We start from the raw sequence: 25,763 nt of genomic DNA, 5'->3' as shown, positions 1-25,763 counted from the left end.
AAGCTTTAACAAAGAGATTATCCACAGCATGTGGTCTATGAATACTTGCACCAACGTGCAATATTTCATGCCTCAAAATGACATATTTTGGATACATACACTCAATCCTCAGTTATGGAATCACGTTTTGGGGAACAAGTGATGAGAATATTCAGTCTGTCTCGAAGCTACAGAAAAAAGCTATACAGATAATAACAAATAGCAGCAATAAGGCCCATTGTACTGATTATATATGACGGTAGTATCTGTTCCCAAAAGAACAGTTACCGTGGATGACCATGCAGCTTTGCTAGAAATGAAATGATAATTAAATGGACACCCTAGCTGCAAACAGGCGTTGATGTACTTCATTGGGGACATGTTGAAAATGCGTGCCCCGACCGGGACTCGAACCCGGGACCTCCTGCTTACATGGCAGATGCTCTATCCGTCTGAGCCACCGTCGGCACAGAGGATAGTGCATCTGCAGGGACTTATCCCTTGCACGCTCCCCGTGAGATCCACATTCCCAACATGTCCACACCACTACATTCGTAGTACGCCTAATAAATGTTTGCCCATCATACTCATTACTCGTGGCAGATTAATCTACCAAGTCCCGTACGAGTTCGGGCATAGCGTGTGCGTTTGAACAAGAAGGTCAATGGCCAGGAAGCCATATTTAACTATATATGACGGTAGTATCTGTTCCCGAAAGAACAGTTACCGTGGATGACCATGCAGCTTTGCTAGAAATGAAATGATAATTAAATGGACACCCTAGCTGCAAACAGGCGTTGATGTACTTCATTGGGGACATGTTGAAAATGTGTGCCCCGACCGGGACTCGAACGCGGGATCTCCTGCTTACATGGCAGACGCTCTATCCGTCTGAGCCACCGTGGGCACAGAGGATAGTGCGTCTGCAGGGACTTATCCCTTGCACACTCCCCGTGAGATCCACATTCCCAACATGTCCACACCACTACATTCGTAGTACACCTAGTAGATTCGGGAACAGATACTACCGTCATATATAGTTAAATATGGCTTTCCGCCCATTGACCTTCTTGTGTGAATGCACACGCTATGCCCGAACTCGTACAGGACTTGGTAGATTAATCTGCCACGAGTAATGAGATTGATGGGCAAACATCTACTAGGCGTACTACGAATGTAGTGGTATGGACATGTTGGGAATGTGGATCTCACGGGGAGTGTGCAAGGGATAAGTCCCTGCAGACGCACTATCCTCTGTGCCCACGGTGGCTCAGACGGATAGAGCGTCTGCCATGTAAGCAGGAGATCCCGGGTTCGAGTCCCGGTCGGGGCACACATTTTCAACATGTCCCCAATGAAGTACATCAACGCCTGTTTGCAGCTAGGGTGTCCATTTAATTATCATTCCATTGTACTGATTTATTAAAAAAGCTAAAAATTCTGATGGACCCATATGAATAAGTTTTCCAGACTGTAATGTATGTAAGGAAAAATATTCATCTGTATGCTACAAACAGCTTCATACATGATCATGAAACTAGATCGAGCCACTTCTTATACCTAAACAGGAAAAACAAGTCCAAAACAGAGAGCAGTATGCTATATAATGCCCTAAAACTGTACAACAGACTGCCACAGGAAATAAAAGGTGTAAATGAACTTCATATCTTTAGCCAAAAGCTAAAAACATATTTATTAAGCAAAAGTTATTACAAGGTAAATGAGTATTTAGAAAAATTGTAGATAGCCATTTAGTAGATCCAAATACCACATAAGCCTCTATAAAGCGACAGCTGATGGCATAATTATAAATATAGTAGGAATTGAATTGCAAACATTGTAAGAACGCATGTAAGTTTTAGTTCATACAACACAATTGACGTCATCCTTACAACCTGTATTGTTATACAGATGAATAACATATCTATCTATCTATCTAAAGCCAGGTATACACACAACAGAAGTTTGGCCACAGCTGGACACCACTGCTTTCTGGTGGCAGTGTTTCGAAACACGAGCATTCTGTCGCATTTAGCGTGGTGTAATTGCTGCTGCATGCCATTCGATTTCAGTGCTTTTTTTTTATAATTTCATTTTTGAAAAAAAATGAAAATAATGATTGGCGGTACACTTTCGCAGCTTCTAGAACTAGAAGAAGAGCAATTGCGCTTTTTTTACAAATCAATAACGTATCTCACACTTTTAAAATATTTTTGAAGGAGTAAGTAACATAATATATTTAACCAAAAATGCGACTCGTTGTAAAGTATCAAGTTATTACGAGATCACATTCGTTGCAGTAAGACACGCAGCCGTTTGATACTGTGGCTGCAGGATGGCTGCTTTTTTTTCACCCTCTTTGCTCACAGCGCAGCTGACACTGCCTGCTGTGAGAACTGAGGATATAGATGGGCAGAGGAAGTTTAAAAAAGATAAGGAGAAGTAGTTTCTGATAGTGACGAAGAAAGAACAGAAAAGGTGGAAGCAGGGGGTTATTTTGATAATTCTGACAACACGATTGGAAGGGTTGCAGAATCTGATATTATTATTATTTAGGAAGGAGAGTATTTGGAGAAGTGTTTCGATTTTTCAGTAGTGGACAGACTAATTAAAGTTGCCACGGTTAGAGAGGAAGAAGACCTAGTGAATATGTGCATAATTTTCACGAAAGGTGTAGGATTCAATAGGCGTGATGTAGTGCAAGATTTGTTAGATGAACCTGAGAGAAAACTACCGGACAGCCTATAATAGAAGTTACTATTTTTAAAGAGAAGGTTCGTTGTTTACTGGATGGTGGTTTCGATTTATGTGCATTGTCACAGGGTTTTGTAAATGATCTCCCTGCTAATAAGGATGTGGTTATAATGCCAGTGAGTGATATAAATATTATTGTAGCCACAGGGAAAAGTAAGGAAGTAGCTAAACAGGAAGTTATGCTACCGGTCAGGATTGGTGAGGTAGAATTGGACAAAAAATTTTTCATAGTAAGTGGATTAAGCGTCTAAATGCTGGTGGGAGCAGATTTCATATAAAAGAACCAAGGAAAAGTGGATTTTGAACGTAATGAAGCAGTCGTTGTGGTACAGGGAAGAACAGTAGCTATTCCTTTTATTGGAAAAGGGCAATATGAATACAACGAGCTAAGTGACATGCCTGTACACCACTGCAGAAAGAAAGAGGATGTTGTGGGGTATAATGAGTATGGCGAAAGGAAGGAAGTAGTTCCTTCTGAGGTAGAAAACACCAGGATAAGAATTGACAAAAAAAATACAGGGATTATCGAATTTGACAGAAATATAAAAGAATGAGCTAAAACAAATTTTGAACAGGCATCAGGAAGTGTTTTCTGACCACCCGGGATTAGTGTTTAACTGTTAAAGAGGATTCACATTTATTACAAAAGCCATTCGCTGTTGCAGAAGTGCATAAAGAAGCTGAGGGAGATATGATTCAGAAAATGTTTGAATGGGACATTATAGAAAGGTACTGCGAACACCTGAAAGCAAGGGGAAACTACGGCCATAATTTTTCCCGAGGGCATGCAGCTTTATGGTCGAAGTAGAGAGGATATAAAATGTAGACTGGCAATGGCAAGGAAAGCGTTTCTGAAGAAGAGAAATTTGTTAACATCGAGTACAGATTTAAGTGTCAGGAAGTCATTTCTGAAAGTATTTGTATGGAGTGTAGCTATGTATGGAAGTGAAACATGGGCGATAAATAGTTTGGACAAGAAGAGAATAGAAGCTTTTGAAATGTGGTGCTACAGAAGAATGCTGAAGATTAGGTGGGTAGATCACATAACTAATGAGGAGGTATTGAATAGGATTGGGGAGAAGAGAAGTTTGTGGCACAACTTGACTAGAAGAAGGGATTGGTTGGTAGGACATGTTTTGAGGCATCAAGGGATCACCAATTTAGTATTGGAGGGCAGTGTGGAGGGTAAAAATCGTTGAGGCTCGTTTTGGACGCTAGAGCATTGAACAAAATAATATTGCAAGAGAGTGATAGGCCTGAAAGTATAGAAGAATTAATGCAAAAATTTAAAGGTGCAAAATTTTTCATATCAATGGATGTAACTTGTGGTTACTGGAACCTACCATTAGCGAAAGGCTCTAGGAAATACACAGCTTTCCTGTTCGAGAGAAGGTGCTATCACTCCAAGGTCGTGCCCTTCGGATTAAACATCAGCATTTGTGGATTTGTTAGGGCAATGTCACAAGTGCTAGGTGACCATTTATTAAGAAAAATTACAGTTTAAGTGGACGATGTGTTGATTTCAACTCCCACTTGGGAAGAACATTGTATGTTGTTAGATAAGGTTTTGGAAGCAATTGAAAGGGGTGGAATGAAACTCAAATTAGACAAAACAGAGTTTATGAGGAAAGAAATAAAATTCCTGGAACATATTCTTTGTGGAAAAGGAATTATGCCCGATCCTGAAAAAAATTAAAGCCGTTAGGGATCATTTAGCGCCTACTACCCGAAAGGAATTAAAGGGTTTGTTTGACCTTTTTGGATTCTATCGAATATTTGTGCCTGGACAATTAGTCAATGCATCTTGTTTGACAGAACTATTAAAGAAAAGTGTACCCTTTAGATGGACAAATGAGTATCAGAGGGCCTTTGAAGAACTTAAAGAGGCGCTGCTAAATAGTCAGATCTTAAACCATCCTGACTCTGCCAAGCCTTTCTGTCTTGGATCAGATGCATGTGGTTATGAACCGGGGGGGGTGGAACTGTTCTAAATAGAAACAGAAGGGGAAAACCAAGTTCAGAAAACGATCACGTTTTCTAGTCAATCGTTGCAACAGGCGGAAAAGAACTATAACATTTCGGAGCTGGAAGCTCTAGCAATTATATTTGGGCTACAAAAATTTGAACATAACCTATTAGGCCCAGAAGTAATAGTTTACTGTGACCATCAGGCCATAATGTATTTGCAGAAATGCCAACTAAAACATGGAAGACTGAGGAGGAGGTCAATGTACCTCCAGCAATTTGATATAAAGTACATAAAGGGTCCAGAGAACATTGTAGCCGATACATTGTCTAGAAATGTGAAGAAAACTGGCAGGAAGTAGATCCCATAGGTCAACAGGAATGGAGTGATGTTTTGCTGGGAACATACAATTACAGGAAGAAGGACCACTTAAACGCATTTGTAAAACCCTCAGGAGGGAACAAAATCAAGATGACAATATTAAACTGGTAAAAAGCCGGCTAGGTCATTCTGGTATGATTTTTTTTTTAGTAATTTAATTGAAAGCTTTGTTGCTTTGGTAAAAATAAAATTGGTTCTTTTTGTCATGACAGAATAAATTACTATTAATCACACCAGATTTGTCGGAGAACAGCAGCAACACGTGTAATTGATCCAGCTTTAAGAAATTCTATTACCTTTTAGCGGAAAATTCGTGCGGTACTCTCCGACGTTAGAAAAGTCGTGGTGTTCCGTTCGGAGCAGGAGGCGGCTGTCTTTTCTCATTCGCGATATCGAAAATTACTAAAAAAAAATGAACAGAAATTTTTTTCGGAGGAAGATCGCGCGGAGAAAACAGACGGAAGTTACATATTGGATTTGCACGAACATATAAATGGAACTGAAAGAACTTGGAATAAATACTATAACGATGTCGTCACGACAGCCTCCTGTTCCGACAGAACACACGCTGGATCATAAGCTGCATAAATCTTTTAAACAGGAAAGATAATCACAAGTATAATTAATGAAAATAAGGTTGAGAGATTTTATTTGAAATTAAATAAACTTCAAGGCTTCAAGTATTATATTATGAAACGGAAACTTTCATTAACATGGCCACCCATTGTGGCGGTGGAGCGAATTTTCATGATATACATTCTCGCTTGTTTGTGGCTACATATATTTTTTAATCACTTAAACTCTTAAAGTTACAATAAAATGATTATATCAGTATGGAGCACAATACTTTTGCGTCCGACTCGCAACACATTCACAGAACAGCTAGAGAGCGGTGCGGCTCCCTGCAGAAGTAAAAATTGGCAATTGTTATTTTGAAAAATAGGTGGATCGTTTTTTTTTTACTGATCGATAGCAGCGTATAACAGTTTATAGCTATCGTGATATTCTGCGCTTTTCAGGAGCACGGCAAAGATATCTGGTTACAACATTCATTGGTATATGTTAAAAGTTCGCACATACTGACGTGAATACAAACAAAAACTTTTATATGTTAAAAGCGCAGTGATAAAGGCTGTAATGTCACAATGCCTCCCATGTGAGGCATCATGATTCCGGAAGGATCATCAGGACTCACAGGTAGTTTCAAGACATTACTGTGTTTTATTTATGTTTCTTGCATCCAAAACTATACGTACACTACCATCCTGCTTCAAAACTGGCAATAATGGACTACTGTAAGGTGAGTCTGACGGTTCAATGATCTCCCACTTAAGCATTTTACGTATTTCATTTTTCACAGCCTCGCGCCTTGCATACGGGACAGAGTACATTGTCTTGCAAAAAGTAGAATGGGGAGCGACCTTCATGTCATATTCGTAGTCACGTATTACTCCAGGTTTCGAAGAAAAGACATGAAGATACCTCATAAGCAAGTGCAGTAAATCTTGCCTTTGTATGTAATCAAGTTCACTTGATTCACTTACTTTATTCAAAATCTCTTCTCTAGTCGGAAGTCCGTCATCAGTATCAAAATCCGTCCAACTGTTACCCTGTCTTGTCATGTGTGCTTGGTTCAAAAACATTCGCTGTACCAGTCTGCGTACCTTAACTTTGTGCTCAGTGTTGACTCTTTTGACCTTGCTGCGCAACAATTGCAGCGTTACCTCCTGTTCACCTACTCGGATTGTACAGATACCCTTTTCTATATCAATCACTGCCTTATTCTTCCTCAGGAATTCCATTCCTAATAAGCATGACACTGACAAATTCTTAACTACTAGAAATACACACGTGAAAGAAGTAGAATTAATCCTTATCGGTACCTGAGCTTGCAAATTGACTCGCTGTGATAAAGATCCTACCGCTCCTGTTACTGAACAACCTTGTACTGGTAACGTTAAAATTTTCATCCCTGCAGAAACTTTCTTAAACATACATAGTGATAAAGCATTTACGTTTGCACCAGTATCAATAATAGCATCTATTGGTGTATTGGCTATGTAAATTTTAGTCATTGCTTGTACTTCGTCTTCCCATACGTCATTCAAGTCTGTCTCAATATTTTCCTGCAACAAATCGTCTCTCAAGTCAGTGTCGCGATCATAACGTATTACGTTAAGTCGTTCAAGGTCGAGTTTGCCCCCATTATGTCCCGCAGCATCCCCAAGGAGGAGAAAAGGTGCTGCCTTTAGTTTTCCGCTTTCTTGTGATGCGACTGATTTGATTCTTCTGTCACATCACTTGACCATTCTCGTTGGTTTTTTACCCATTGTGTGTGTTGATTTGTATCAAACCCTTGTTGGTACTGCACTTGGTTACCAGGCTGAAAAATCGGTACATTACTTGCCTGCGTAAAATATACCAGTGGATTGTATTGTTTTCTTGGTTTATTGTTATTGTATCTAAAGTCCTGTTGTGGTGGCGTGTACTGTTGTTGTTGCATGATTGGTTGTTGCTGAGGCGTGTATTGCTGTTGTTGCTGGTGTTGTGGCTGCCCATAGGGTTGTGGTGGAGGTAGCTGACCTCCGCAATTTTGATTGCTGCAACGTTTACCCTTGTATTTGTTCCCATTCTGGTAGAAGTTACTACCGTTATTGTTTGATTGGTATGGGGCATTCCCGTAATACTGTTGTTGCGTGTTGTATATTGGATTGTACCGCTGGTTGCCGTAATGCTTGTTTTTGTGTTTACCATTACGGTAACCATTGTTTCGGCCTCTATTGCGGTTATTGTACTGTTTGTTTCCGTATTGTGTTTCGTGTGAACCATTTCCATTACTACCGTTTCCATTCGAATACGTGCCTGCGTTGTTGTTCTTACGGTTAGCATTCGCACGCGCGTCTTCGTGTATAAGATCGAGCGAATCAAGGACAAATAAAAATGCGTCCTGATCTTCCTCTGACACGTTCACTAATTTTTCGCGTATGGAAATGGGTAGTTTTGACTTAAGAATCATAATAACATCTTTGTTGTTATGGGAGTGTCCCAATATTGTATCTTTATCAAGTACTTTTCAAAGTACCGGCGAAGTCCGCCACTGTTCGAATGGAAAGGTTCGGCGTTGTAGACCTCTTTGCGTAGGCGTTGCCGAACACCTGCGCTCCAAAATTTGCTTATAAAGTTCTTCTCAAACTCGCTAAATGTTTTGCACTTATCAACCATCTCGGTTCCCCATATAGCACTTTTCCCTTGTATGGATCCGGTAATGAATTGTATTCTCTGTTTGTCATTCCAGGCAGCTGGAAAGACTCCTGAAAAATTCTTTAGGAAAACGACTGGATGAATATTTCGCTTTTCCGGTTGGAATGGTTGAAAAACTCTGTGTTTCAATACACTCTCCTCTTTCATGAGGGTTGTGAGTGTCAATTGTTCAGTGTTGTTGTTGTGTGAATCGTTAAATTCATTTTTCGGTCGCGGAATGTACTGTGGTGTGTTGTGTTGTTGTGTTGTCTGGTATTGATGTTCATGTGGCTCAGAAGGTAGTGAGTGTTTCCCGTCACTCTGGTTATCATATTGTAGTGTTTGAATTTGCTGTTTCAGGTCGGATATCTCATCTGTTACTTGCTTCCGCCATTCAGGCAAATCCCGGGTAAACACTCGTCTAATTTGGCCTAGTTCAGTACAAACAGTGTCTCCTGAACTGCCGGGTGCAGATAATATGTCTAAGGTTGCGAATTTAACAACATCTTTCAAGTCTCACGCCCGGTACTCACAGCTTTACTTCTGCCAGTACCTCGTCTCCTACCTTCCAAACTTTACAGAAGCTCTCCTGCGAACTCTCGCGGAATGTACTGTGGAGAGCTTCTGTAAAGTTTGGAAGGTAGGAGACGAGGTACTGGCAGAAGTAAAGCTGTGAGTACCAGGCGTGAGTCGTGCTTCGGTAGCTCAGTTGGTAGAGCACTTGCCCGCGAAAAGCAAAGGTCCCGAGTACGAGTCTTGGTCGGGCACACAGTTTTAATCTGCCAGGAAGTTTCATATCAGCGCACACTCCACTGCAGAGTGAAAATCTCATTCTGATCTTTCAAGTCACGTGTAACCTTCTCCTCAACAAGCTTCTCTTGTACATCAATCCATTCTTTGTAATGTTTGGTAAGTGCTTTAGTGTGCGAAGCAACACTACTGTTAACTCTTTCCTCAATAGTTCGGTCCGAAATGTCTTTCGCCATTGCACTTACTTTTGATTCTACAGTGGCTACCGCTGTCGCTAACTAGTCTACCTGTCGTGCAACTGTTTTATACGCAAGTTTTACCGAATCGGTTTCTTTGCGACACGCTTCGATTTGAGTTGTGAGATTCTGACCAATGTTATCAATTTTGTTATTCAGAGTGCTTATCTGTGTTGTCAAAGTGGTTACTTGCGCCGTGACGTCACCCTTAACCGAATCTATCTGTGCTGTGAGAGAGCCTACTTGCGTAGTGAGGGTACCTACTTTCGCATCAATGGTGGTATTTACGTCATTCCTAACTGAGTCAATCTGTGTTGTCATATCCGTTTTCAACTCTGATAAAAACTTGTGTCTGTCTTTCTCACGTTGTTCGCGATCACGTTCACGCTGTTCCCTCTCCTGTCTGTCTAGTATCAATTCCTGTAACATTTTGACAATGTCAATTGATACCATTATCAGGGAGGTGGGGGTTTCCTGCTGAGTGTCGTCCATATTAGCTACCTCTTGTCTGTCGTCTGTCCTGGCCGTCGTTCCGCGTGAGCGGAGTCGGTAATGTCTGTTAACAGTGCCGTCGCTTTCGTCTGCAGAGTTCGCGCTCGATTGTCCGTCCGCCATAATGAAATTCAACTATTGCCAACTTAAAATGGGTACTGCCAACTGAAATTCTGATTGTCAATTATTCTTGCCACGCAAGTTAAAGTCGGGCCCGTTCGTCAAATGTCTAATGTTACGTGGGTAATAACTGACACACGTCTGTAGCAAAAGACAAGATGGAGTCAACGCTGTTGAAACAATTGATTGCCAACGCTGTTACACAGAAAAGACTGAAATGGCATCCATCTTGAACTTACACGAGAATACTAACTACAGTATAAAACAAATAGTCAAGCAAAAGGTTACAGAAAATGTTCAAATATTTACGTAGAAAAAAAAAGTGTTTTTTTACGTTAAGATACAGAAAGGATAGAGTGAGGTCGAATTTGAAGGTCAAATGAGCTACTCTTTAGACAGAACTATGGCAAACGAAAATTTGGTACTCACTCGGCGTTGTCTTCAAAACTGCAAATCTGCATCTTATTAAATCCCAAGATATTTGTGTAAATACCGCGTCCTTCAATATTGCGTATATTTATTGCTCATCCGTAATTTTATGCAGCATTGGGTTCCAAAGAGCGATACATGAAATAAGACAGTCATATATTAGTACCGTGACACTTTCAATATTTTAGTCGAGTCCCTGTTCGGGCGCCAGATCTGGTATGATTTTTTTTTAGTAATTTAATTGAAAGCTTTGTTGCTTTGGTAAAAATAAAATTGGTTCTTTTTGTCGTGACAGAATAAATTACTATTAATCACACCAGATTTGTCGGAGAACAGCAGCAACATGTGTAATTGATCCAGCTTTAAGAAATTCTATTACCTTTTAGCGGAAAATTCGTGCGGTACTCTCCGACGTTAGAAAAGTCGTGGTGTTCCGTTCGGAGCAGGAGGCGGCTGTCTTTTCTCATTCGCAATATCGAAAATTACTAAAAAAAAATGAACAGAAATTTTTTCGGAGGAAGATCGCGCGGAGAGAACAGACGGAAGTTACATGAAAGAAACCTAAAGGACCAACTAATTGGATTTGCACGAACATATAAACGGAACTGAAAGAACTTGGAATAAATACTATAACGATGTCGTCACGACAGCCTCCTGTTTCGACAGAACACACGCTGAATCATAAGCTGCATAAATCTTTTAAACAGGAAAGATAATCACAAGTATAATTAATGAAAATAAGGTTGAGAGACTTTCTTTGAAATTAAATAAACTTCAAGGCTTCAAGTATTATATTATGAAACGGAAACTTACATTAACATGGCCACCCATTGTGGCGGTGGAGCGAATTTTCATGATATACATTCTGGCTTGTTTGTGGCTACATATATTTTTTAATCACTTAAACTCTTAAAGTTACAATAAAATGATTATATCAGTATGGAGCACAATACTTTTGCATCCGACTCGCAATACATTCACAGAACAGCTAGAGAGTGGCGCGGCTCCCTGCAGAAGTAAAAATTGGCAATTGTTATTTTGAAACATGGTGCATCGTTTTTTTTTTTTTTTACTGATCGATAGCAGCGTATAACAGTTTATAGCTATCGTGATATTCTGCGCTTTTCAGGAGCGCGGCAAAGATATCTGGTTACAACATTCATTGGTTCAAATGGTTCAAATGGCTCTGAGCACTATGGGACTTAACTACTGAGGTTATCAGTCCCCTAGAACTTAGAACTACTTAAACCTAACTAACTTAAGGACATCACACACATCCATGCCCGAGGTAGGATTCGAACCTGCGACCGTAGCGGTCACACGGTTCCAAACTGCCGCGCTTAGAACCGCACGGCCACACTGGCCGGCTCATTGGTATATGTTAAAAGTTCGCACATACTGACGCAAATACAGAAAAAAACTTTTACATGTTAAAAATCGCAGTGATAAAGGCTGTAATGTCAAGTTGGCAATAGTTGAATTTCATAATGGCGGACGGACAATCGAGCGCGAACTCTGCAGACGAAAGCAACGACACTGTTAACAAACATTACCGACTCCGCTCACGCGGAACGACGGCCAGGACAGACGACAGACAAGAGGTAGCTAACTTGGACGACACTCAGCAGGAAACCCCCACCTCCCCGATAACGGTATCAATTGACATTGTCAAAATGTTACAGGAATTGATACTAGACAGACAGGAGAGGGAACAGCGCGAACGTGATCGCGAACAACGTGAGAAAGACAGACACAAGTTTTTATCAGAGTTGAAAACGGATATGACAACACAGATTGACTCAGTTAGGAATGACGTAAATACCACCATTGATGCGAAAGTAGGTACCCTCACTACGCAAGTAGGCTCTCCCACAGCACAGATAGATTCGGTAAGGGTGACGTCACGGCGCAAGTAACCACTTTGACAACACAGATAAGCACTCTGAATAACAAAATTGATAACATTGGTCAGAATCTCACAACTCAAATCGAAGCGTGTCGCAAAGAAACCGATTCGGTAAAACTTGCGTATAAAACAGTTGCACGACAGGTAGACGAGTTAGCGACAGCGGTAGCCGCTGTAGAATCAAAAGTAAGTGCAATGGCGAAAGACATTTCGGACTGAACTATTGAGGAAAGAGTTAACAGTAGTGTTGCTTCGCATAGGTCAACGGGAATGGAGTGATGTTTTGCTGGGAACATACAATTACAGGAAGAAGGACCACTTAAACGCATTTGTAAAACCCTCAGGAGGGAACAAAATCAAGATGACAATATTAAACTGGTAAAAAGCCGGTTAGGTCATCCAGATTTTCCAAAAATAGCGGAATATTACAAAATACATCAGGAGATACAATTTAGGCGAAGAAAAAACGATGAAGGAAACTGGCGCATCTGTTTCCCAAAACAACATGTGGACTTACTGATAGGTTATGTGAATGGGAAGTATGGGCATTATGGAGCCAGAAATTGTATTGAATAATTGAATGAGGTAGTAATTTATCATAAAAGAAGGTGCAGGGTACAGATGTCAGAAGGTGCGAGCAAATAACAGGATTGTACACAGACAATCGTATTCTGTAGAACCTCAAAATTGGGTAGATTTCTTAGCTTTGGACCGTTTTGGCCCTTTACCGATTTCAAGTGTGCGTTGTGAATATGTCTTTGTACTAGTAGATGGATTTACGAAGTATGTTAGATTTTATCCTATAAGAAAGGCAAACTCCAAAGTAATTGTTAGTAAACTAGAGAAAGATAATTTGTAAACATTGGGGTGCCAAAAAGCACATAATCTGATAATGGACAACAGTTTGTGTCCAAGAGGTTTGAGAAATGTTTAAACAAAAGAAATATAGAACATATAAAGATTTCAGTCTATTTTCTCCAGGGAAATATATAAGAAAGAATAAAGAAAGAACTAAATCCTCTCTGCAGAACATATTGTCACAAGAGGCACTCAGCTTGGGCCAACTACTTAGAATACTTTGAAGAGGTGATTAATCACCTGAGACATGAAGCAACTGGTTTTGCACGTAGATTTAATTTGTGGAATCAGACCAAATAACTTATTATTTGACTTAGTTGAATATCCCACTCTTGCTGAAATGGCTATAGAACAGAAAAAGAGGATAGCACGGGCGGATATTAGAAAAAGGGCTATGGAAAGAAAAAGAAGACAGGATGCGAGAGCATGTCCTACAACTTTTCAAGTAGGCGATTTAGTGCTGTTGAAAACCAAAGAAAAATCTAAAAAGCTGACAGCTGAAACGAAAATGTTTACTGACGAGTATGTGGGATCCTTTAGAATTGTGGTCAAACCTCATGCCAATGCATATAAATTATAATATGTCAAATCCCACAAACGTCTGAGATTGCAAAATATCATTGATTTGAAAAAGTACATACAGAAGGATGATGGGGGCAGTAGTAACTAACTGGCCTCAGGGAATGCGCATTCTTGGTGTCGTCAAGTGTTTAATGAACTCCAGGCATCCCGAGTTGCTGGCAATATTATTTCCTTTTCGTTTCATATTGTCAAAGCAACTCTTCATCATTCGGAACTTCTTTGGTATTTTCTTTCCTTCTTCACTATCGTAGTAAATAAGGTATATAAAATGTACATAGAGGGTAAATGCCATTCAAAAATAGGAGTATGGGTAAAAAAAAGATTTTTTTTGATGTAAATGATCACTAAAAACTAACACGAATGAATGTGGAATGAAAGTGATGAAAAAAAAGGGATACTGAAAGGAATAATGTAATGTGACTATGTAATATGTGATTCCTAAGCAATTTTCGGAACATATAGAAATATTTTTGGAAGATGTTTGTGGTAAAGGCATAAGGAATGTGCCTAGTAGAAGTAAGTAAATAGATTATGTATTTGATATGTTTTTGAGAGCCACATAAGTTGGCATAATATTTCCAACATTTCCAGTAATATGTGTATAATAGCTTATTTTATGTAATGTCATAAGATTTCAATATTAACTGTAAAGTAAATATTTTTTCTGAAAGAAAATGTTTGTAAATTTTTGAAAAAAGCAAAGGTTCTGTTTGGCTTGCTTACATAGGAATAAGTATTGCTTTCAGCTGGAACTTGCTTACGAATTCTCTCATTATAAAATACTTATAACGATTTTTTGAAAAAGAGTAAAGTAATAGTGCCAATTTGGCTACTGTTATTATTTTGGAATAACGGTTAATTCATTCTTTACTGGAAATATTTAGTACTGTTTAAGACTATTTGAAAAAAGATGATGGATTTCAATGAATATTGAGTTTTGTTGGTAAAAAGTTTTGTGAAAATATGCAGTAATTTTTGAGTACACTAAAATTCTGGAAGGTTCCTCGCAAAGTTTTTCCTTTAAATTTGAGAACATAAAAATACGAACTGTAATACGTTTATATGTGTAAAGTGAGGGTGCAGAAATTGAAAATGGTGGCTTTGATGTAGTGTATTTTACAGGTACAAAATTTTGAAAAACCTGATACAAGACTATAAGAAACCAGGTTGGGGACTGAGGGCTGGACGCTGCATCACAGCGAAGTGCCTTTAAAGCAACCAAAGTATAAGTGTGAAAATGAAAATTGTTATCCCCCAGTGCTGCTAGAGGAAGTCAGTGTTTTTTTAAATACATAAAAAGGACACTCAATATTTTTTGAAGAAAAAAAAAAAGAAATTTTGTAAATCAATTTTGTTATTCGCTATCAAGTAAAAGCCTTTGAAATCTGACGTAATATTGTAAAAAAACTACTGTAATTTTGATATTTCGTTCATTTGAAAAAACGTTTTCTAAGTAGGAACAAATTTCATTAGAAATCCCATAGTTAAATATGTCAGTTCAATTAAATTCAATAATAACATCGCCATTATATTAACCTTAAATGAACTTAAAAGTAATTTTAGGTTCATAGGGGGTGTGTAACATAGCAAGTTACTATGACATGACATTTGTTGTAGTAAGGCACACAGTCATTTGGTACAGTGGCTGCGGGATGGCTACACTTTTTTTTTTTTTTTTTTTTTTTGCTGCTCATAGCACAGCTGACGCTGCCTGGCGTGAGACCTGCATAGAGTAACATTCAGCAGTAGGTATGAAAATATAAATAATTCATATTAGTTATTATTCTAGTTTTCAAATTCGGTAGATAGCCTTTTTTATTGATGGAATGATGCTGTCAACAGTTCAGATTTTTATTTATTATAGTTCTAGAGATAATAAAAATCACCTAAAAATCCTAAAACCGATGCTTATGTATGAAAATGGAGTTAGGAATAAATACAGATTGACTTTCATTATCATTTGAAGCCATTACAAATTTATCAGTGCATAAAATTAATTAATTAGAATTTTCTTTTCGAGTCAACAATCACTGTGCATTACGTAAGACAAAAATTGGTCAAAATTTTTATTTGATTATTATTTGTTGTGTAAGTGCTTGAGAATGATTGAGAGAAAATGAATGTGGACATATGTTAAAACTTAATATGTCATTTTACGTAAGACTTTTTGCAAACGATCTGTGGGATAGTTATGGTGCTAACACGATTCAGATTACATATGACGGCGTGAGCTTGCTTTTGTACAAAAGCAGCCAGAATGAAAGTTTGAGGCAGAATAAGTTTATTTATCAATTTGGAGAATATTTTGCACTTTGCTTATTTTGATTAAACAATATACTAGAAATTGAAGTTTTAATTAAAATTAAATTAAATTACTATCAGATTAGTGGTAAGGTAAGTTTTGCCGTGAGAATGATCTGGAAGGAATATTCTGATTGGTCATTTAGATCAACAGCCAATCAGAATTAAGCTGTTTCCGCCCGAATATAGTGAGGTGGGCAGAGAGTAGAGGAGCTCAATATAGCCGCTAGCTAACTGGCCTATGGATAACACCATGTTAGATTGCTCTGTAAAAATAGTCTGTAAGATGAAAAACTAGTGAGTTCATTCTGGTTAGAGCATGTCGTGACTGAATCGACTGGGGTTACGAACATTTTAATGAAAGTTGGTGTTTCTAAATTAAATAGTTGGAGATTTATGAGCTTGCGAACTTTCTGGTTGTAGTGACAATTCCGCGTGGTATATTTCGTGCTCTGTACGGAATACTTTGGCTAGCACTTCTTTTTAAGAAGACCACTGTAAGGCCCGAATGTTTAACTCGCGAATAGTTCGGGTCTGTGACTGCGAAAATTAGTCGGATCGGACGTGCAAAACTTCTGGCTGCTTTTCGAGTGAAACTATGTTGTACAGACAGTGAACTTTGAATGATAAGAGTAATACCAAATTAAATATGGACTTGCGAGCCATTCCATGTGTTTCCAAAAGGATATAAAGCAGATTCAATACAATTCTAAATGCTTTCTGCAAGTAGTCTGCATGCTCTGAACGCCCTATTTTTTTAAAAATTAACGTTCCGGAACTGATTTTCAACTCGAGTTACGCTGCCTCCGTGTGGGAGGTATTAGGTAGTGGTTTCATCAACGCTGCTTTACACTGCCTAGCATGTATCTGCTACTGCAGAGTGAAGGGACGTCGGAAGGAAGAAATATCGAGGTAAGTGGACTTTCGATAAGTGATAGAGATAACGAAGACGACCGACCCCGCCACGCTGCATCGTATAAACTTCGTAATTTTTGAGACCATGCATTGTACTAATTGTGGATTATACACACGAAATAGTTCCAGGGTGTGATGTAGCAGCTGTTAAACTAAAAATTACTTATTCGAAATGCCTGTATCTACTAGCATAATAAGATTCTAAAATCTTGATAGAATGATGTGTCCGCGATGATGCATGCCAGCTGTTGGTTAGTTTGCCATTGTAGACAGGATTTTCGTCTCTTAGTGTTATTTCTTTTATAAACGTGGTTGCTTCCCATGATTTATCCCTGTGGGAAATCTATTTCCGGATCCAACATTTGGCTTTCGTCTGCCTTGTGTTTAACTCTTGTCACAGCTCTAAGGCATAACCTGCACTATAACATTCATACCCGTTCATATGATTTCAATTGACGCCATACTGAAAGCTGTGCAACTACGTAGAATTTGTGGCATCCTGTGGGAACGGTAGCTCATGATGCCACTACAGCAAGCCACAAGCTGTTGCACCACATTAGATGTGTGTGTGAACCTGGCTTCATTTGTTCAACATCAAGCCACAGTCTTAACATATAACAGTCGCGACACTCCTCTTGCTTTTGTTACCCCCAGCGATATCAGTGCCCCAAGTGGCCAGCAAGCGACACTACTGAATACGATATCGGATAGTGCGAATACTGACGTTTAAATTGATTTGCAAACTATTTTTTACGATAAGGAATGTATGTAGGGCCATGAAAACCTACGATAACTAAAAATTAACACTGCACTTGCGGTTATTTAGTTTCCTAAGAACCATGGGAGTATGCAATGGTGCATTACAGAACAGTTTATTTACGTGTCTCTCGTAAAGTGCAGGCGATTACTGAATGTCATTTTCCTTTAACAACAAAAAAATTGCCAGTAAACACCAGAAGACCTAACCTATTCCAGAAAGTCTTCATATACCTGCGCAACGAAGTAGAGTTTTGTTTGCTACACTTTCAGCCAAATCAGTTAATGTGGAACGCAGGAAACTTATACGAAATGTAATAAGCCACCACAACTGTAGCAGATGTGATAATAAATAACCAAAAGCGATAAAAATGTTTCCCGGCACAGCAGGAACCAGTTTTACAACTGTTGCTAATTCCAAGCCACAAAAGGCAAGAATCTTCAACACATTTGCCTCTGAAGCAAAAGTAATTACATTTACAAAAATATTCGTATCTGAAAGGCGAGTGAAGTGTAAGAAAGACAGAATCATTGGACTCCACGAAAAAATTTTGAGTGTCACAGAAAGTGCCTGTGATAATATCAACAGACAACAATGGAAATATATGCTTCTCATGCATGAAATGTGTGTATACTCTCTTTCTTTCCGCAGAATAAGCTGTAAATATAGACATATTCGAAAGTATTTCTTCATGAATGAGTTGGGGATTATGTCACTGAATTTACATGTATTGCACGTTGATTCATGTCTCTTGATAAATTACTGACGCATAGAAAGCAAAAACATAATAAATGTTGCGCGAAGAAAGTAGAAAATAGTTAAAAATGAACATTACCCTTACGACACCTGTCACTGTCTGTTGTCTAATCGCTTGGTTCATCGCTCCAGCTGTAAAACGATAACAACTTCCGCACCAGAATGAGTCTTGACTGTATATATTAGACTGTGGTCAAGCTTTGCCTGCTGCTGAACCAGTGATTATATTTAACACAAGTTTTTCTGTCACAATGGACAAAAACGTACGAATATATAATAGCATTCATTATGTTACGTAAATGCATAAACTTTTCAACCAAATTTGTATTTACGAACCAATGAACGCAAAAAATAATGCTAATTTCACCTCAGCTAAATCATTCCGATATTTATACTCATACAATAAAAATTTAAAAATGTCCTTTTTGTAGCCGTGTGAGTGGTAATGTGAGGATTACTACACCTGTAACGCTTCTTCATGACATGTAGATTGACTATTACGACCTCCTCCTGGATCAGGAGAGAATATCCAACGTAAATCTTTTATGTCTACACCCTCTGTTACTACTACACTTCTTCCTGGTAAGTACAGGATGTCTATGTGATGTAGGATTCCTGACACATCACTACTAATAAACCTTCCTCCTTCAGTGATAAGTGTTTTGACAGCTTACAAAGGACGTGATAATAACATAAAAATTCTCTCAGGTAATCCGTAAGACACACATAAACCTTAAAACACAAACACACGTTAGTATTCCTACACGTGCTGTCTCCAGTTATGCGGCTTTCACTGCTCAAAGAGTCATTATCTTTTTAAACATTTGTAATTTTGACTGGTAAGAACTGACACTCTAACAAAGAATATTACTGTATCCCGCTTCTGAAGCTAAAATAAAACTTACGTTGCAGAGGAAATGTGCCATTTACAACAACAAAACACAATGCATACACAAGCGTCTGCCACAGCAAAATATGTCAAGGCTTTAGGACGAAGATGCAATACTTCATAACAACATGCTGTGTCCAATGAGCGTGATGTCACAACTGTTTGCATTAGGTTCGTTTGAGCAGCTGCTGCGGGCTCACGCTTTGTTGAGTCGCGTATGAGCAATAACTGCTTCCACTTCTGGCTACTTGAAGTGTGGTTGTTAGCTGTGTCGACAGTAGCAACGGGCAGCCATATGCTTCCTGGTAAATATGTTTAGTGCGCCAAGCTACCAGATTTGCACATGTGCAGAGCAGTCTGAGTTGTAGAGAGGAGGGGATAGTCTCCACGTAGCCCTTGTTTACGTTTAGTGATTTTGCTGTTTCCTCTTCATTTACAGCTCTCATGTGAAATGAGCACAAAACGAATTTCTGGGGCCAGGAACTATCAATAAATTAAAATATATTCACATAATTATGAAAGGCTAAAATATGTTATAAGGTTTTTTTCTTATTTCCACGTTTTTGGCAGTCAAGCATTAATCTGTCGCCTTGCTGAACATGAAATTATTTCTGACGGTTTCCTAAAGAAATTTGGCTTTTATTAATCTTCACCGCTGATGCAGACAATTTATTTGAAACAGAGTGTTTCATTCCACACTATTGGCTAGCTTCAACTGTTTGCTGAATTTCAAGTTCACGTTTTCATCTTCTGGCACATATATGGATGGCACCAAGCATAATAAAAAACCAAATATGACCTAATACAGTAGTCGTATTCCAATAAAATTTATGTCCTGAAAACTACACTGAAAAGCTTAATATCAGGTTGGGGCCTAATACATTGTGAATCTGGAGATACAAATGTGCACTTCAAGATGAATTACGGATTTTAGTGTGGTTTACTAAAATTCGATGCTCTTGGAATATTCTCTGATGTCCTGTTTCTTTTATGACGTAACATAAGATGTCTTAATCCTTTATACGTACCGATATATGGGCTCTGAAAATCTGCTGTCATTCGCTGGCGAGATTACATGACATGAGCTAAGATTGGCTTACAAAATCGCATCACAATCTCAATTTCAATGATTCAGAAACTAATGTGCTGTTTATGATGGAATTCAAATTTATACTTATGTATTACGAAAAAATGCAGTGCATCGTAACACGAAAATATGCAGGATACATGCTACTGCACATCAAAGTAGCGGAAAGTTCTACGCCAGTGAATAAAACCTTAACCATTAAAAGGATTCATACATTTTACAGTTCGAAGGTAAAGTATACTATCATTTAACACGGAAATAGTGTATTTTAATGCGGGAAAAATGTATTTTTAACAGAGAAATCTGGGATTTTTTTCCTTGTCTGCGTGTACATTCTGATTTTTTAAATACACTCATGGAAATGGAAAAAAGAACACATTGACACCGGTGTGTCAGACCCACCATACTTGTTCCGGACACTGCGAGAGGGCTGTACAAGCAATGATCACACGCACGGCACAGGGGACACACCAGGAACCGCGGTGTTGGCCGTCTAATGGCGCTAGCTGCGCAGCATTTGTGCACCGCCGCCGTCAGTGTCAGCCAGTTTGCCGTGGCATACGGAGCTCCATCGCAGTCTTTAACACTGGTAGCATGCCACGACAGCGTGGACGTGAACCGTATGTGCAGTTGACGGACTTTGAGCGAGGGCGTATAGTGGGCATGCGGGAGGCCAGGTGGACGTACCGCCGAATTGCTCAACACGTGGGGCGTGAGGTCTCCACAGTACATCGATGTTGTCGCCAGTGGTCGGCGGAAGGTGCACGTGCCCGTCGACCTGGGACCGGACCGCAGCGACGCACGGATGCACGCCAAGACCGTAGGATCCTACGCAGTGCCGTAGGGGTCCGCACCGCCACTTCCCAGCAAATTAGGGACACTGTTGCTCCTGGGGTATCGGCGAGGACCATTCGCAACCGTCTCCATGAAGCTGGGCTACGGTCCCGCACACCGTTAGGCCGTCTTCCGCTCACGCCCCAACATCGTGCAGCCCGCCTCCAGTGGTGTCGCGACAGGCGTGAATGGAGGGACGAATGGAGACGTGTCGTCTTCAGCGATGAGAGTCGCTTCTGCCTTGGTGCCAATGATGGTCGTATGCGTGTTTGGCGCCGTGCAGGTGAGCGCCACAATCAGGACTGCATACGACCGAGGCACACAGGGCCAACACCCGGCATCATGGTGTGGGGAGCGATCTCCTACACTGGCCGTACACCACTGGTGATCGTCGAGGGGACACTGAATAGTGCACGGTACATCCAAACCGTCATCGAACCCATCGTTCTACCATTCCTAGACTGGCAAGGGAACTTGCTGTTCCAACAGGACAATGCACGTCCGCATGTATCCCGTGCCACCCAACGTGCTCTAGAAGGTGTAAGTCAACTACCCTGGCCAGCAAGATCTCCGGATCTGTCCCCCATTGAGCATGTTTGGGACTGGATGAAGCGTCGTCTCACGCGGTCTGCACGTCCAGCACGAACGCTGGTCCAACTGAGGCGCCAGGTGGAAATGGCATGGCAAGCCGTTCCACAGGACTACATCCAGCATCTCTACGATCGTCTCCATGGGAGAATAGCAGCCTGCATTGCTGCAAAAGGTGGATATACACTGTACTAGTGCCGACATTGTGCATGCTCTGTTGCCTGTGTCTATGTGCCTGTGGTTCTGTCAGTGTGATCATGTGATGTATCTGACCCCAGGAATGTGTCAATAAAGTTTCCCCTTCCTGGGACAATGAATTCACGGTGTTCTTATTTCAATTTCCAGGAGTGTACATTGTTAATAAAGTCCCCACTCATTTCATTGTAACTCTTTTCATCACAAAGTTATGTGCGATGCTTTTTCACATTTTAATATGCTCTGATTAAGGTTAGCGTCTGAGATTGCTTGTACATTTAATGAAAACATCAGTGACATATCCACGCTTTTGCCAACTGGAGATATGATGGGGTTACAGGTACAGTCCACAGAGCCCAAAGGTTAGTTTGAGCAGGAAGAGCTGAAATCGAGTTAGGAGCAGTGCCTCCTCCCACTTCTGGCTACATCAAGTGTGGCTCACAGAAGAAGACGAAAAGAGAAGCGCAACTCCCGTGTTAAAAGAGGGAAAAACAGACCGATAGCAGTGCCTCTAGTGGTATGGAGATGAACTAAAAAAAGGATAAACATTCCAGGTTACATCCCTCCTATCTTATTTTCGTTGTAGTTTTTATTTTCTTATTTCAGTTTTCTCAGTTCGTTATGTAATTATTTTCGCTAGCATCATAATAAAATAATTTAAATACAGCTATAGCACATTGCAATACATCTGTGACAAACCTGTTATTCAGGAATATTTGTAGTCAAATTTAGCTGCTACAATTTTATTTAGCTTCAGGTATTTACACTAAAAGCTTTTAAACTTAGCATGCAAATTGGAGTCAGGGGCTAGTTTGTTTTCGTGGTTTAAGCAGGTTCGTACTCTATCAACCTTCGTCCCAACAGCTGCACAGTATTTTGTTGTCCAAGCTCAAATGGTTAATCACTTAATTTCAAGAATGAGTTCACCTTTTGCCGTCTCCAGCAGATACAATGGAATAGTCAGATATCTGAAAAGTAAAATTCGATTGACTTAAGAGTTCTTTGTAAGACAAGAAAAGCTTTTGACAAATATCTCAGTTTCTAACGCAATCAGGAGACAGTGAAGATAAAGGTGGCGGAAGACAGCTTCAGCTATGAGGCATTGCTGGCGGGGGTAGCGGGAGCGCTAGGGAATAGTACAGATGTCATTACTGGCGACCTGCGACGGCGGAGTGGTAATGACGCGACCATTAAGCGAATCAACACCGCTACACATTAAGGTAGAAAGGGAGGATTCAGTTTTTGGTCAGCAATATGTTGAGACGAAACAAACAATAATGACAAATGTTCAACCACTCATATCTGACTTAATGGAAATGTTGCAAAACATGTCACAGACCATGTTGACAATGAATTCTAACATGGGGGTGATACAGTTGAAAATTACGACTCAAATCCAGTCGGATGTTATGAAAGAGAGCCTAAACTTGGATACCCAAATGAAGACAATGACAAATAAAATGACCACTCAAAACAGATACTAGGCTAACTAATCGCTTTACAACTCAAAACAAGGAGTTGCAAACTAGTATTAACTGACACAAAAATTTCTACGTTGGATGCTTAACTATGGGGAAAATAGAAGCGAATTTAGAGATTCTGAATTTGCAAAGCCAAAGAATTACTGGTCCCAGTACGGCGGAGGTCAAATTACAGGAAATTGTACCTGTAATGAAAACCGAGACTGCTGACGAAACAGAAACTTATTTCGTGACACATAAAGACCGCTTCACGAAGGTACAAAGCGGTTTTACATAACTGCAAAGCAATGTAGGTCCTGTAACCACACATATACGTAATGAAGTCGAGGCATTTGATTTGCAGAGCAAAGCACATTCGTTACGAGTGAAACTGCAAAGCAAAGCGAGCAGTACTCCTTTGTTTGTGCATGAAGCTGTATTAGAATATAAAGACAAACTACTATGTTATTACAGCATAAGTGAATATCTCTGTGCAACTGCATAAGACTATATGTTTAAGTTAATGTGACAAATGAAATTACATCAATGAATATGTCTGTCAAGCACATAAGAAGATTAAGAACCACATGCATATCAAATGTCACTACAGTATAAGTAAGTAGCTCTGCTCAACTGTATAAGAATATATGATATAAACGTGACAAATGAAATCACAACATCTGTCAAGCACATAAGAAATTATGTTACAAAAACACTTATTAGTTGTGTATTGCATTAAACATAAGATAGATTCATATGAATTCAGCATAGAAAAAGATTTTGTAAAGATATTATGTAGTTGTTAAAATGTATCCTGACAAACCCTATATCACAAATGTGGTCACTTGGATGATAATAAATAAATAAATTACTGAGCAAAGAGGATAAGTTCAATCGTCATGCGAAACAGGGTGGTTGGCATCCGGCCGATTTCATAAAGAATTGCAAACGGGTGTTACGCACAGACATGACGAACAGAGAGAAAATAAATTTATCAATTGCTGCTATGACGAGCACCTCAAAGGCGTGGGGTTTGAACCTGGATACGTCGAATATGACGTTTTCCCAGTTTAAAGAAAGGTTTTTAGAGATGTTTTGGTCCATACGAAAGTAGGAAAAGTTGTGGAGAGAATTTGTTGTCGCAAAAATGCCAGACAATCATGGACGAAGCGCCATGAAAGAATATTGCGAAAACTGGTTTAAACGATTAGAATATCTGAAAGATAGGAAATCGGAGTCTGAAATGTATGGGAGCTGTGGAGGAAACTATCAGACGATTCCAAACGCTGTGTAGGTAGTAATAACAAGAAATATGACGATTTCTTCGAAAAAGTGGAAGACGGAGATCACTGGAACGAAACACTTGACTATCGACATTCCAGGAACCAAAATGCACGGTAAAGAGGAAGCCGAAATGGGCACCAAATACATAAGAGGTCATGGTAGAGGACGTGATAGAGGTGGCTGTAGAGATGAGGAGAACTAAGTTCCACGCAGATTTCGGGTCTGTAGGGCGTGGGGAAGCGAAATTGGCCAAACATAAGCCGACAGTCTTAGTATGTGGACAGAGGTAGACAAGTCGAGTGTGGTTCTGTTGGAAATGAGTTTTCCAGCAGACACAAGGGAAATGTGACTGTCAGTGTATAGACACAAGGTGTGGCAAGCCAGGCTATTGGGGCATTCAAGTAGGCAAAGGTGAAATTATTCAAACAGAAATAGGTAAAGTAAGAGGAAGGGAAGTAAGGAGGATGGATGAAAGAGCAGGTGTTTTGAAATTACCGAAGGAGGGGCATGTTGTTGCTACATGTAACAATTGTGGCCAAACACAGGATTGTTCAGATGAGGTTGCATATTTGGAGAACTCTGTCAAATGTATGACAGGTTGAAAAATGGGGAAGACAAGCAAAATACGTGAGGTATTTGGAAGAGGCTCTATCCTCACAAGGAAGGAAGGGAAAAGGCATTGACCAGAGATGCATGCACAAATAGATTTTGACGAGATAATCTCATTCTCGGAAAACAAACAATGATTAAGACAGACTGTCACAAAGAAGGTAACTTTCGAAGGTGAAACAGATAATGATCCACGAATAGAAGTAATCGAAACCCATTCCGATTTCGAATAGTTGTCAGTAGAAGTGGAAGTTCACTATAAAGTTAGTGATTCCGAAAGTTTGATTGATCGGGTTGAGTGTCGAACGGACGATCTAAACGTTCAAGAAACTGATAGTGGTGTCGCTGGAGTCGGTGGTGTTCAACAACCAATTACTGATACACAGGAGGAGGAA

General features: G+C 39.7%; 2 non-coding genes across 2 annotated transcripts; one reads left to right on the top strand and one right to left on the bottom strand.

Moving 5' to 3' along the window:
- Positions 1-372: 372 nt before the first annotated feature.
- On the bottom strand, positions 373-447 carry Trnat-ugu. Its single transcript has one exon. It is a non-coding gene; the product is annotated as a tRNA-Thr (tRNA).
- A 790-nt stretch (positions 448-1,237) lies between these two features.
- Positions 1,238-1,312, top strand: Trnat-ugu. Its single transcript has one exon. It is a non-coding gene; the product is annotated as a tRNA-Thr (tRNA).
- The last annotated feature ends 24,451 nt before the right edge of the window (positions 1,313-25,763 follow it).

Source organism: Schistocerca piceifrons, chromosome 4 (assembly GCF_021461385.2).
Source record: "Schistocerca piceifrons isolate TAMUIC-IGC-003096 chromosome 4, iqSchPice1.1, whole genome shotgun sequence".
Lineage (NCBI taxonomy): Eukaryota > Metazoa > Arthropoda > Insecta > Orthoptera > Acrididae > Schistocerca > Schistocerca piceifrons.
Note: the sequence above shows the minus strand (reverse complement) of the source record. Positions and strands in the feature narration are given on the sequence as shown.